This window comes from Triticum urartu, chromosome 2A, assembly GCF_056163025.1.
Source record: "Triticum urartu cultivar PI428250 chromosome 2A, HENAU_Tu73, whole genome shotgun sequence".
Lineage (NCBI taxonomy): Eukaryota > Viridiplantae > Streptophyta > Magnoliopsida > Poales > Poaceae > Triticum > Triticum urartu.
In genome coordinates, this window is record NC_141874.1 from 754187489 (window position 1) to 754198226 (window position 10738).

Genomic DNA, 10738 nt, shown 5'->3' on the forward strand with positions numbered 1-10738 from the left:
TGGGCCAGTGACCGTCCAGAGGCTCGAGGGCCCCGCGGAGGTGGTGCGTCACCGTGTCAGTGAGGAGGACGCGCACGTCCGTCGCTACTTGTTTGCGTTGGAGCACAGGTTCTCCAATACCTGGTAGGTTCTCCAGGGATCTCACTGGAGCTATGATCCCGTGATGGTTCCTTCTCTGTGGGTGTCCACCGCCCGCGCCGATACCCGTCGTGTGCTAGGGTTTTAGTTGTGTTAGTGATGTTATATGTATGACACTATTCGGGATGTATTAGTGATAATATTCGACGATGTACGGACGCATGAGATGATTTACTTTTGCTTATTGAATGCATGCTAATTTCAGTCCTATAAGATATTTTGAAATGTATATCTTGTGTTGCTCAAATAGGATATGTGCTTGCCCAAGTGGCCGGTCATGTTTGCAGGTTACACCTCCGAGTGGCCTATGTTTTGCCGGAGTGTTGATTCATTTCCGTTCCGGCAAATTTCAGGCGCTCGATATGTCCTATTTTAGCAAAGGTCATGCCGGATTTTTCCGTGAATTTTGGCATGACTTGTGCCAGAATATGTAGGAAATATCGAGTGCCCCGGATTTGTGTGTTGAGTATCCTGGTAGTTGTATTCGATCGATTTTCAATTAATGTTTTAACTATGAACATAGGAAATGTCTGACGACGAAAAGGATTTTCGTATTTGCAAATACTGCGAAGACGAGCGCGGCCTGTGCGACGGAATCTTCCTAGATGATGATAGGCGCTTCAGCATCAAGCTGGACGAGAATTTCGAAGTGGATACAGTAAGTCACAACGACAAGTCTTTTTTCATAATTAAGCATGACATTTGCTTCATTTGCTTCAACTTATAATTTAAGGATGACATTAAGCATGACAAGTCTTTTTTTACTATTCTACTAGTGTATCCCCTGCCATGCAAGAGTTTTTGTATTGGATAAGATAGGTTTCAGTCGTACTATGGAGGAAAAGAAATTTTACTTGAAGACCGAGCATGGTTATATTTTCAACGTAAAATTATACAATTCAAACGACTACACCTATTTTGGATGCAAAACATGGCGATCACTATGCAAGACTTATGCATTTGAGCCTGATATGGTTATCACCTTTGATATTCGTCCGGAAGATGATATTGAAGGTAATACCGACATCTGGGTCGATGTGCAGACGCCTCCAGTTATACCATTATGTAAGTTTCTCAACCATATTTATGTCTTTGATAGTGTTTATTCAAAAATAGTTGACAACTAATTTGTATTGTCAGCTTATTTCGGTGCAAGCAAACATGTACAGCGCTTGGTAGACAGGACCTACTACTGTCCCGGGGCTGAACTAAACTGCGAGGAGCTAAGTCATTATGTTTCATGGCTTGAGGATCTGGATACTGTCAAGACAAATTTTCTTCCTACACTTAGAAATGTTAGTATCAAAAACGTGCGACCAATAGTGTTTGTAATGAACTATGGTCACATCTATTTAGGAATGATGGTAAGATTTTTACTATTTGTCCTCAGTGCATCTTTTTCATACATTATTTTTGCAGCTAAACTTCATTGCTAAGTATGTTACCATACGATGTTCTTCAACAGGGACTCCCGATGAATGTTAGGCCTTATGGGATCGAGACTAAAGGTACCATGAGTATTATTAGCTTACGGCCAAGATATCCTACAGATTACTTTAGTGCATTCAAGATTAGCGACGGATGCTTAATAGTGCAAGACTGGACCAAATATGTGATGGGGGAGCGCGGAGAAGTACTAGGGGGCAGCAAACAGATGCGCTATCCACGATTAGGAGACAGGTTCATCTGCATGCTCCAACTTGATCAAGGAGGAGAGCTACACATGTTTTATGTCACTACAAGAAACCTGTTAATCCATGACAGATTTCTGATGACGTTTTCGGAAACTGTCATGGACGGCCCGGCAGAGCCGTGCAAGCCCTCCAAAGCCCGCCTAGACTTCACCCAGAGCCCTGCAAGCCCTCCAAAGCCCGCCTAGACTTCACCCATATAAAAAGCTAACCCTAACCCTCATCCCCTCCCTCCCCTGCAGCCCCATCCTGATTCCTCATAGTCCCTCCCATATCGCCGCCACCAACCATCTCCTCGCCCCCCTCCTGTCATTGCTCGCCGCTGGCCCTCCCCCTTCTCTCCTCTCACCTCGCAGCACCAGTAGCTACCAAATCCGCCGCATCCCTCACGCCGCAGTCAATGCCCGCCGGTTCCGGTGACTCTACCACCGCGCAACACATAGATGAGCTGGTCTCCGATCCCTCGTCCTCCAAGCCAGTTGGATCCGCCGCTCCCGTTCCCCTGCGCTCGCCTGCGATGCCTAGCCTGTGTCTAGGGTTTCGGCTGCAGGTCGCGTCCATCGTTGGCACGTCTCCGGCAGCTTCGCTCCATTGCACACCGCGCGCACTCGCGCCCTCTCCACCTTCTGGATGGCTTCTCCTAGCTCAGTGTGTTCGCCCGCGTTGGGCTGCACGGCGGCGACCCCAACCTCCTCTGCCACATCTCTGGCGCGGCTGTGCATCCTATGGTGACCTCCTTTGCAGCATTTGGACCACTGGAGGCCCTCCCTTGCCCAGGTGAGCACCTCAAACCCCATCTTTCTCTCCCCCCGGTATCTTTTTTTTTGTTAGGATGGGCTTTACCTGACTGAACATGCTCATCTGTATAAGTAAATAGGCAATGATTCAACCTAAATATTTATAGGTTCCTATAAGTATTTGAACATCTAATTTTCACCCAATTGGTATAGGTTTTTCCATCTAATTCTCACCCAATACATAAAGATGTCAGGAACACCCAGAGTTTGGAAAAGGCACTTGGTGCATTCATACCAAGGAAGACCTTCCCGATTTCCTAGCATGGCCCCGCAGTTTACTAATGCATTTTTAGTTATGGATCATAGATTTAAAAATTGTTGGTTCTGGAAAACGGGGGATAGTTACATTTGAGTAATTTAACAAGTACAGAAGTGTTGTTTAGAGGAATTCTGTAGCCATGGCATTGATAGTCTCAACTATTGTTTTGTGAGTCGGCAGTACAGGCTGAATAGAGTAGAATAGAGTGAAAATTTGGTGAGAGATAATTGCAGCCTATGTGTAGCATAATGTATGTCTGCATGCAAACAAACTCCCCTTTACACACATATTCAGATTCAAAATCAGAGAAGCTTGATTCTCAATGACTGGATAGCTAGTAAATGAACCTTTACATTTTTTTTACAAGAAGTTCCCTGAACCCGTGATCTAAACTGCAGGTGCAACAGCACTGTTAAATGCAATCTATACTGCAGGTCACTGTTCTGAACAAGTTCCCATTCTCAAGCATACAACATACTAGCGTCTTGCTCCCGCGCCATATGGATTGATAAATTGATTTTTCTCTAAAGTAGGTAACAGCATATGTTGTTGCAAAGTATATGAATATCTTTTTGTTGATGTAGCTGTTTGTTTATTTCTTTTATCTAATAAGGGGAAGTGGTCTGTATGTTTTGAAGGGGAGAATATTTGAGTTGTACAATTAATTGTGTCTGTCATGTCCTTCACATCTAGACGGAGGGAACACATAACAGAAGTCTCAATATATTGGTGACATAGTCTGTTAAGAACCAATTCACATACATATCATATATACAAGAGCTAGGCAATCCATTTTACAGTTTGTAGGTACGATGCATTTTTTTCATGTGTGAATCTAGGAGAGGTGGTACTAAAAGGTTGGACTTTGTGCAGGTAGAAGAGATGTTTAGATACAAAATTAGATACAAAAAGGTCGCAGGTAGAAGAGATGTCTAGATATTTGAGTTACAGCTAGCGTGCTCCAATTAACAGGTAGAGATCATGGGCAGTTTGAAAGTAGAGTAGGATATGTTCAGAACTACAATTAAAAATGCAAGAAAACCATGCTTGGCTTTCTTTAGCAACAGTTCACTTCCACTTCTACCTGATTGTACCTCTTTAATGTCCATGAAGGTTTTCTGCTCTGCATACAGTATGGGTCAAAAGTCAAAATGGCGAAAAAGGCACTAACGCCGTTACTTGGAAACAATAATTAACTTTTGTAGTTTGTTTACCTTCTTTTGTCTCTCGAGTATACTTTGTGTGTCCATACTTCTGTTCCAAAAAGAAAATTGTAAGTAACAATGAAAGAAAGAAGAATTGGTTACCTGACTTGTTCATTACTGCCTTGATGTCTTATTCAATTATTGCCTGACTTCTTAATATACTTGGACGGATAATCCTTTTGTTTTCCCTTCTTTTTGGGGTTTGCAAGCAACAGTTTAAATGATGCTGAGTTTTTTTGCTTATTACAGCAAAAGTGATGGATTTCATACTATTGTATTTCTGGAAATGCGTATTCACAAAATTGCAATCAGAAGGAGTGATGGAAGTGGAGATTGCATGTTTTTTCTTTAATATACCTAATAGATGGTATATTATTTTCGCTTTAGATTTAAGAGTGTTCGATCTGCTACATCGTGCATTTGTTCAGTCTCAAAATTTCAGTGTTATTTCTAGCATATTCTCTATTTCTCGATATTATTCACACCACGTCATTGGTAAAAGCCTACTGGAAAGAATAATTAATTAATGGTGTGCTAGTAATCTTTAAACTAAAATGTTCGGTATACAACCAGAACTATACAAAAAAATGAGATCAGGGTATATTCCCTTGAATTATATACTTAATACATTTTCATGTGGGGGCTCTTTATAGAAAGCAATGGCGATAATAATCAGGAAAATATGCTAGTAATCCTGCTAGTAAAGATAATAATCAGGAAGTGGCATATATACAATTTCAACACATGCTCTGTCTCAATTCTTCATCCCATCTCATACTGAAGTGAGGGCAGAGATAATTATGTGCCTTGTATGCCATGAAGGCTAATCAGTAAATTGGAGAATGCATGTTTTTTTATTCCAACATATGTTACTGTTCTTCACAATTCCCAGGTGTTGTTAATCTAGATGTGAAGGTTATCGTACTAAGTGGATAATTTAATTGGCTAAAATGCTCTTGCCTTTGAGTGGTTTTTATTTCACATTACATGCAAAAAGCTAGTTTATTGACCTAATTACTTTTAATTGATGAAGAAAGTATGCCTCCAGTATTACTATTCTTCTTTTTCTTAGCGTGTGTTGCCCACATTTTTATGCTACCTTAATATAGTAGTGGTGTGTGCATCAGATGATTGCTTGGAAAATCAACTCATTATTGCTCTTTGTATTCATTTGGGAGCTGGCTATTATAACTTATTATAATTCTGATGTGTTTTGGATTCTTTGCAGATTTAGCAGTTAGTCCGTGTTACTGGAGATTAAAGTTTTTCAGCAGGATTACTTGGGTCCAATTAGCTGCCTGGAAGTGGCTGTGTAGTGTTGGAGATTAAAATCACCCAGTAGTGCTTTTTGAACAGAGTCATGTTACTCATTTTTTTAAATGCTTATAGCGCCTTCAGATATGCTTGTGATGTTTTGATATTAATTTTGTTCTTGGAAATCAGATCAGATTGTTGGAAATTTGTATTGTCTTGTGAACAAATGCTATTTTTTGAATGAATATAATTTTTTGTCTATGTAAATTGTGATGCATCGATAAAACAGGTTGGACTAAAAAAGGGGCTAATGGGGGTGGGCTGGAATGAAATTATTAGTCTGACTGGAACGAAATTATTAGGCCAAAACCACAACTAGGCCCATGCTCGCATCCACGTCAGATCCATGTAGGCGCCCATGTAGGCGCCATGTTAGGTCCACGTTGATTCCAGGTCATGTAAATCGGTGACGGTCTGTTCCGTCATATCCTAGTTTGGGCCGGGCGGGCCTAGGGCAGATCCTTGACGGCCAATAACTGTCATGGAAGGTTAGATGTGAAATTATGACGCGATATACATGACGGATTTCTAATCCGTCATGGTGGGCACGCATGACAGTTTTTGGCTGATTTGTGACGGACCAGGACCGTCATGTATTAACAACTTTCTTGTAGTGTGTTATTTTACCTAAGAGAGAGCAGCAGGAGTGATTAGCTAGCTAGAAATGAGTTTGAGGATGATGATGTGCTAAACTATTACTATGATGATAAAATAGCTAGTGTTGGTGCTAATGACTGATGATTATTATTAGCTAGTGTTAGTGGTGATTAAATAAATACTGTTGGTGGTAATGACTATGATGATGATTAAATAGCTTGTGCTGGCGGATTAGATTCAAGTGGAGGCAACATGTGGTGCACATCGAAAGTACTACTAGTCCAAACTAGATCAAGTTTGGATTAGTAGTATACTTTTGACATGCACCACATATTGCTTCCACTTGAACCTAATCCACCTTCATTTGACACACTGTTATGGACATAATGATGTAAACCTCATAACTGGTATTGTACCAATATTTGTACGATGGCGCATAAATACACTAAAAAAAGAATACTAGTAGCGATGGAGAGAAAACACACTGCCAGTAGTTATATTAGCAGTAGCGTGGGAGTGAACAAACGTTGCAGCTATTTGTCCTAGCAGTAGCACGTGCGAGCACGCGTTACTGCTACGCAATAGTTGTAGCGCCTTATTAGTAGCGTGCCTACCCGCGCTACTAGTGGGCACAAAACCAGCGCTACTGCTAGGGTTTTCCCTAGTAGTGAAAGAACACAGCAAAGCCTCCAGTAGATCTCCTGTCATCAGGACATCCTGCCCAATCTGCATCAGAAAAGGCACTAACAGTTGTTGAAGGATATTTGCATATTGTCAGACCAGTTCCAGCACTCCCTTGGATATATCTTAATATTCGCTTTATAGTTGTCCAGTGAACAGAAGTAGGAGCATGCAAAAACTGATAGACTTTGTTGACAGAGAAAGAAATATCTGGTCTTGTTAATGTTAAGTACTGAAGTGCACCAACTATACTTCTATATTTAGTTCCTTCTTCTGGGCTTAGTAACTCTCCTTCATGCAATGACAATTTTTCAGTAGTTGACATAGGTGTGTTGCAAGGCTTACAATCTGTCATCCCTACACGCTTCAATATGTCTTTGGCATACTTTTCTTGTGTAAGTAAAGTACCTTCATTTAACCATTTAACTTATGTGCCTAGGAAATAGTGCAACTCTCCTAGATCTTTGATTGCAAATTCATTTTTCAAATTTCTCAACAAAGCTGAGGTGGCTTCTGATGAAGAGCTAGCAACAATTATATCATCAACATAAATTAACATAAATATGATCACCTTCCCTTTCTGAAAGAAGAACAGAGAAGTGTCCCCCCTTGATGGTCGAAAACCAGGTTGTTGCAGCTTTGAGCTCAACCTTGAATACCACACCCTGGGTACCTGTTTTAGACCATATAGAGCTTTGTCCAACCTGCATACATGATGTGGCCTTGACCCACCCTCAAAACCAGGTGGCTGTCGCATATAGACCTCTTCCTCGAGAACGCCATGCAAGAACGCATTTTGTACATCCAATTGCCGAAGGCTCCATCCCCTGGAGACAGCAACATACAAAACAAGCCTAATAGTAGCAGCTTTTACTACTGAACTAAAGGTGTCCTCATAGTCAATACCATATATTTGTTTGAATCCTTTAGCCACTAGCCTAGCCTTGTATCTGTCTATTGTACTGTCAGATTTCCTTTTAATTTTATATACCCATTTACAGTCTATAATGTTTCTTCCTTGCTTAGGTGACACTAGATGCCATGTTTGATTTCTCATAAGAGCATCATACTCAACATCCATAGCATTTTTCCAATTTTTGTTACTCAAGGCTTCTATCAAGTTTTGTGGTTCACCGGTGGCAGCAAAATTTGCAAACTTGAAATTTTTCTTACACCTTGTTGTGATCGAGTTACTCGTGTAGACCCAGCGGCACCAGTCGAACCGGTCGCAGAAGATCCTCCTCCCATAGCCGTATCAGGTTCGACAACGGCCACAAACGATCCGCCTCCTCGTACTGACCGGACAGGAGGATCCGCCTCGGCGCTCGAGCGGTCGATCCGCCTCGGATCAGGCGCAGACAGGCTGCCAGCCTCATCATGGCGCGTAGGAGTTATCGCGCACTCAGCCGACCAGGCCCGGCTGTCGTCACATGAGGACAAAAGCGGACTAGACCCACTTGCCCGTGGGCCTCCGAATTCCGTCCACCTGTCACGCGCGGAGAGGGTGCTCGTGACCCGTGCGCCTGTTTCCACCCATGTGTTGGGCGCAGAGGGACTGCCATCGCCAGGCGAATCCTCCCTGGGATTTGCGCTTGCTGCGCCTGCTGCATTTGTGTCAGATCTCTCGGGATCGGCTCCTGTCCCTTCATCGTGTCCTGCGCCTATGGAGCCATGCAGAAAGAGTTGATTCTGCATAAAATCATGACCACGAACAACTTTTTTTCTGTAAATCAGTGTTATGACTAGTTGCCAATTGATCAACACATTCATTACCCCCGTGATCTATTGGATTTAGAAGCTCCGGGGACAAAAGAAGAATTTCTGCCCATAGGCGAGCGCCAGCATTTGGGTGCAATTCAGAGAAAGGAAAAATTGTTTCATCAAAGACAACATCTCTTGAGATGTATATACGTCCGGTAGAAATATCTAGGCATTTAAAGCCCTTATGCAAGTTACTGTAACCAAGAAAAGCGCACCTTTTGGAGTGAAACTGAAGTTTATGTGAATTATATGGGCGCAAATTGGGCCAGCAAGCGCACCCAAAGATTCTAAGAGATGAATAACTGGGTTTTTCGTTGAACAATTTTTCAAGGGGAGTTTCAAACTTTATCACCTTGCTAGGCAACCTATTGATGAGATAGGTAGCGGCAATAAAAGCCTCATCCCAAAATTTCAAGGGCATGCAAGCTTGAGCAAGGAGGGAGAGACCTACTTCAACGATATGACGATGCTTGCGTTCGGCTAACCCATTCTGTTGATGAGCATGGGGACATGAAACATGATGGGATATCCCTATTTTAGTAAAAAAGGAATTTGATTTCTCATATCCCCCCCCCCAATCCGTTTGGAGGGCAAGGATTTTTCGGCTGAATTGTCTTTCAACAAGATTTTGGAAGTCATGAAATTTTTGAAAAACTTCTGACTTATGTTTGATTAGGTAGATCCATGTGAACTTACTCATCTATGAAGCTCACATAGTATTTTTTTTCAACCTACTGATTCAACAGTTGGTCCCCATACATTAGAAAAGATAAGTTCCAAAGGAAACTTGGATTCACTTATAGACTTTGGATATGGTAACTGATGGCTCTTGCCCTTCTGGCAAGCATCACAAACAAGTTCATTATTTGATAAACTAACACATGGAAGCTTATTCTTGCTAATTATTTTGCTAACAATAATCAATGAAGGGTGTCCTAGATGCCGGTGCCATCTGTCCGAAGAAGGAGAGGTGACACTGAGCACATGCTTCTTGGCATCTTGTTCCATGTGTTTTATAGGGTATAGGCCTCGCCTACCCCTTCCGTGAAGAAGGGTTCTCTTCGTTGCCTGATCCTTAACAAAAAAAGAATAGGGATGAATCTCAACGAAAGAGTTGTTATCAACGGAAATACGACTAGCAGAGATAACATGAAGGATATTTTTAAGAACAAGATCTCGTTCAGGGGTATATATGTGTGATTGACCAATGTGGGCAATAGTCATACCTGATCCACTAGCTATGTGGATTTGCTCGTTTCCCGTGTAGCAGTCGCGAACTGTCAGCTTCTCTAAGTCTCCCGTGACGTGATCTGTCGCGCCGCTGTCAAGATACCAGTTGGTATCAACTCCATACTGGGGGGCCGCCATGTTTGCCGAGCGATGGTGCTATTGTTCTTCTCCTCCCTGGTAGGAAGAGTCATACCTCTTCCAACACTTCCATGCAGGGTGTCCAATCTTGCCGCAGATCTGGCAGGTAAGCTTGGCGGAGGGATTGTTGTTGTAGTTCCCGCCGCTTCTGCCTCCGTTGCCACCGCCTCCCCTGTTTCCACGGTTGGGTGGCTTGGAGTAGTTCCGGTAGCGATCACCGCCGCCACCGCCGCTTTGCTTGTTGGGGAAGCCACGACCACGATCACCGCCGCCTTGCTTGTTGTTGAAGCGCCCACGTGTCGCCGCATTTGCAGACGACTGAGAAGACCCACCACGCAAGTTCATGTGAGTGTCGAAGCTTAGGAGCTGCGAGTAGAGCTCCGGCACCCCGACAGGCTCGACCTGTGAGCACATGGCAGAAACCACGGGATCGAACTCCTCATCGAGTCCAGCGAGGATGTGGGAGACGACATCTTCCTCGTCCACCTTCTTTCCTGAAGCAACTAACTCATCACAAAGTGTTCTGACCTTACCGACGTACTCAGCGATGGAGAGGTTGCCCTTCTGGAGGTTCGCCAGAGCAATCCTGACATTGACAGTCTGTGCGCGGGTATGCGATGCCAGCATCCCTTGCACAGTGTTCCATAGCTCAGCTGCGGTATGGCATGTTGCCACTTGGATGGACATCTCACGCGGCAGCGTCGTCAGCAGGTAGGAGAAAACCTGCTGATCTCGCGCATACCACACGCCAAACTCCGGGTTCGGAGCCTTGGAATTGGTTTTGTTGTCGTCGGAGGTGACCTCAATGTGCACAGGTGGCACCACCTGATCGAGGTCGAGGAAGGACGCCATCTGCGCCCCCCGGATGGCCGAGAGGACGGTGGCGCGCCAGAGTGCTTCGTTCCCTCTCGTAAGCTTCTCTGTGGC

General features: G+C 43.5%; 1 pseudogene; it reads right to left on the reverse strand.

Moving 5' to 3' along the window:
- Positions 1 to 10161: 10161 nt before the first annotated feature.
- LOC125526677 (small nucleolar RNA Z247) lies at positions 10162 to 10300 on the reverse strand (annotated as a pseudogene).
- Positions 10301 to 10738: the final 438 nt, after the last annotated feature.